This window comes from Pipistrellus hanaki (assembly GCF_964339955.1).
Source record: "Pipistrellus hanaki genome assembly, chromosome: 20".
Classification (NCBI taxonomy): domain Eukaryota; kingdom Metazoa; phylum Chordata; class Mammalia; order Chiroptera; family Vespertilionidae; genus Pipistrellus; species Pipistrellus hanaki.
Window position 1 is genome coordinate 13,873,116 of NC_140522.1, and position 3,966 is coordinate 13,877,081.

Sequence of the window (3,966 nt, forward strand, 5' to 3'; positions counted from 1 at the left end):
TTGCAGCTGTTTGCTAGGTGCTATAGTTGTACATTTTCAAGCTTCTGATAACATCCACTTTTTCCTTCAAGATGGTGGAGTCTCAGTGTCCTACTTTAATTTCTTTCTCAGGATGTGATGGTTGGTTCACCTTATTGTGTTCATTATAGTGACTATCAAAGTCATCTCATTTATATTCTGACCTTTGTTTTTTTATTTTTTTAATTGTTCAAATTTTTATTTTGATGCACTGAATGATAAATGTACTTTTACAACAACTGAATTTTATGGAAAATGATCACAAATAAATTAGACTCATGTTAAAGTAAGTTTAGACTAAATGTCTCAACATAAGGCTATCAGATCCATAGATAAACTCTGATTCCACAGTCTTCTTTAAGAAATCAAAGTCCTTATGCAGTGGTCCAGAGCATAACAGCAAATCAGAATGCCTAACAAGGCTGGTGATTAAGGACACGCTTCCTTGATGCTGCTTTAATGATCTCATCCTCATGCAGAATTACCTCTGCTGCTTCAGCTGCACTAAGAATAACCTTCACTTTGAAACTTCCTATTATGCCCAGCACTGATATGTCATCAATACCACTTTCCTTCATATCCAATTCACTAGCTATATTGCTTCACAATGGGCAGCTCAGAGCTGTGCCACCAGATCTGCACTGTCACAGCCTTGAGCTTTAACAGTAGGCAACATTCTAGGTACTTGAGGCTAAGACTCCATTGCAACTGCTTCTTTGCCTGGCACTTTATTGGCAGCTGTGATACAGCATGAGGCATCAGCTCAGAACAGCCTCCTCTATAAACTGTTCTAGAATTCTTCACAGTGTGTTCAAGAGCATAAAGAGCATCGTGTAAAGATTTTTCTGCCTCATCCAAAATGTCTTGAGTCACACCATGAAGAACAATAGTGTAAGCCTCACTCAGAAACTTGAATGAGTGTGTTTTCTCCAGTCATGACTTCCTCAACGAGCTTGCAACTTCCAAGCTTCACTAGTTCTGGGTGGTCAAAGGTAGAGACAATTTCACCACCTGTGACAAGAACCAGGTGTCCTACACCTGCAAAATCTGCATGTTCAATAGCCATAACCCCTGCAGGATAAAAAAATATGCTCAGGATAATTATAAATTAATTGGATGTTAATAAAGCAATTTATCCCATGCCTAATAATATGTTCAACCTTCTTCATTATTCCTTTTCTGCTTATTCTACTTAAATAACCTTTGTTATAAAATCAACTCTTACATGGGAACCACATATCTTTATTTTGTTTGTATTCATACGAGTATTTGCAATAAGAATTTTAGCATTTTCAATTCTTTTTGGTTGATTTACTCCAATTTTTCATCCAAGAGAAAGCCTTTATCTAAATAGTAATCCAACAGACTTCCTCCTAGTTCTTGATGACATGAATTGCCTCCAGATTATCAGAGCCTTTCAATCTGAGAACAGCATCTACAGCTAACTTAGTAAAGTGATCTTTGTGATGAGTATGAAGTTTTGAGGATAATGTTGTTCTTGGAAGTCTCACTAAATCTTGGAGGAATTTTTCTTCATTTGAACCATTATCAACTGCAGAGTTCAACAGAGCCTCTCTTGCTGCCTTAGTGGCTTCTTTCCAACCCCCACTGATGGTATGAAGATTAATCTTTTTTGAAATTAAAGATTATTCTTCCTGTAGTAATTCTGCTGCCCAAATGGGAACAGATGTAATGCCATATCCAACTTCTTCATCCTTAACTCTTGACATATCAAGTAACACTTTAGGTGCTCTATTACCAACACTGATGTTTTTGAATAGTTGCAACATCATTGGTCCTTATAAGAGAAGCATCCTCTCCACTGATTTTCAGAATTGTGCCCATGCCTCTGGGTCTCAAGCTGCTCTTTACCAAATTTCCCATAGTGATGGACCAATAAAGGAAGACAGTTGAGCTGCCTCTGCTCTCTCTTCTTCAGCGCCAACCTGAAAGATGTTGACAGGTGCCAGGGAAAGGGACATCATGGTTCCAAAGAGGTGGTCATTCATGCTTCTCTCTCTCAGCTCACATCCTGATCCCAAGAGAGAGAAGCAGGATGTGATGTCAGTGGGTCTGCACATGGGTCAGGGTCATGGCCTCTCTGCTCAGCACTGCTCACATCCTGAGCAGAGAGGCCATGTGGAAGAGCTGATCTCTATTTTCTTATGTGACCATGTCTGTTTTTCCCCACAGGATCTACCACTATCACTCCAATGTGATCAGTGTCCCTTCACAGTTGCTAATTTCCACAGTATAACAGGTCATTTCCCCAGTAGACAAACTCCTTCCTGAAAATGAGCACTCCTGAGTAACCCATACAAATCCCCATATACACAGGAACAACTACTGTATTTCTTCTCTTTGATCAACAATTTGTAGCAGTCCCATCCAGGCACACCTCCCCCATCTGGCCAGGTATGACCCGTGCACATCTGTAAACTCCAAGGAATCTGGGATCCTGATGAGAAAGGCCTCACCTGCTCAGGATGCCAGGTGCTCTCCCCTCCAAGGCCCTGGGACAGGTCAGTCCCCATGTCCAGTTGCTCACCAAAGGGCCAGCACCTTCTCCTTGAGCTGCTCCAGGGGGCTCTTCCAGGACCTGCATCCAGGGGTTAGAGTTTATGACTTAATCATCTAAAAAGATTACTGACCACCCAGGTGATGAGACTTTGCACTCAAGGCTGTGTTCATGAAAAAAAATGGAGAAAATGACATTTTAGACACTAAAAGCAATAGATGAAAATCACCCCTGCAGAGGTGGATCCACTTCCTCATGTCCCTGAGTAAGTTAGTACAGCCGTCCCTCCACTGCAATGACTCATATGGTCTCAAGCAAAATCCCAGAATTCATATATAGGGGTTGTATTGAAGGGGCATGGCTCCTGGTCAGGGAACTGTCCTCTGTCCATGGGGAGTCTGTCCCCTGTGCTCACCGCTCCCTGCAGCTCCTCTGCCAACAGTCACGGAGGGTCCCCCACAAATATCAGAAAACATGTTCCTGAGCTAAACAGGCACTGCTGTGTCTCATGGTTGACACTTCAGGATGCTGAATGCACACCAGGCTGGGTGAATGCACCTCCCATGTGCAAGCTGAGGGCCTGGCACTAGAAGCCTGGGCTGCGGAGGGTTATGATTCTCAGGTTCTCCCCAAGGCAGCCGCCTGAGGCCGAGGATGTTCTTGCAGAGAATCACCTGCATACAAGTAGCAGGACTGGGGCTGTCACTCTTTCGGAAATGCCAGGGAAAGCTTCCCCTTGGCAGACATGCCTGCTTTGTCTCAGGAAGCTGGTAAGAAATCTGTCATCAGCCGGGACCGGTTTGGCTCAGTGGATAGAGCATCGGCCTGCGGACTGAAAGGTCCCGGGTTCGATTCCGCTCAAGGGCATGTACCTTGGTTGCGGGCACATCCCCAGTGCGGGGTGTGCAAGAGGCAGCTGATCAATGATTCTCTCTCATCGATGTTTCTAACTCTCTGTCCCTCTTAATTCCTCTCTGTGTAAAATCAATAAAATATATTTTTAAAAAAAGAAGAAAAAAAAAAGAAATCTGTCATCAGACTGTGAGGCTAAGAACAACCACTAGGAGGCACTGTCATTTCCACAATCCTGTCCCAGGATGTCTCCTGAGAAGTTGTATGTACAACCTTCACTGAAGAACTGTAAAAGTCCCACTTTCCATCCTGATGGATTGTGTCTCTCACTGTTCACAGACAAGCTTCTAGAATGAGCAGACCATCAGCATACCCCTGAGTCCAGACCCAGGCACCCTGATGTACCCGCCCTCCCCATATGACCACAGGGAGGGAGGAGAGTTCTGGCAGCTCAGACAGGTCCTCAGGGGAAGACATGCAAATGTGGCACCTCCCCTGCTCATGAAAACCTGGCAGGCCGAGTCCCTGCAGACCCTGGAGAGGAGCCCTCCTGTGTGAGCACCTCAGTGTCCACACCA

At 44.2% G+C, this 3,966-nt stretch overlaps 1 pseudogene across 1 annotated transcript; it reads right to left on the reverse strand.

The window, feature by feature from the left end:
* Positions 1-431: 431 nt before the first annotated feature.
* Positions 432-2,003, reverse strand: LOC311614043 (T-complex protein 1 subunit beta-like; annotated as a pseudogene). Its single transcript has one exon. The product of its transcript is annotated as a T-complex protein 1 subunit beta-like (transcript).
* Positions 2,004-3,966: the final 1,963 nt, after the last annotated feature.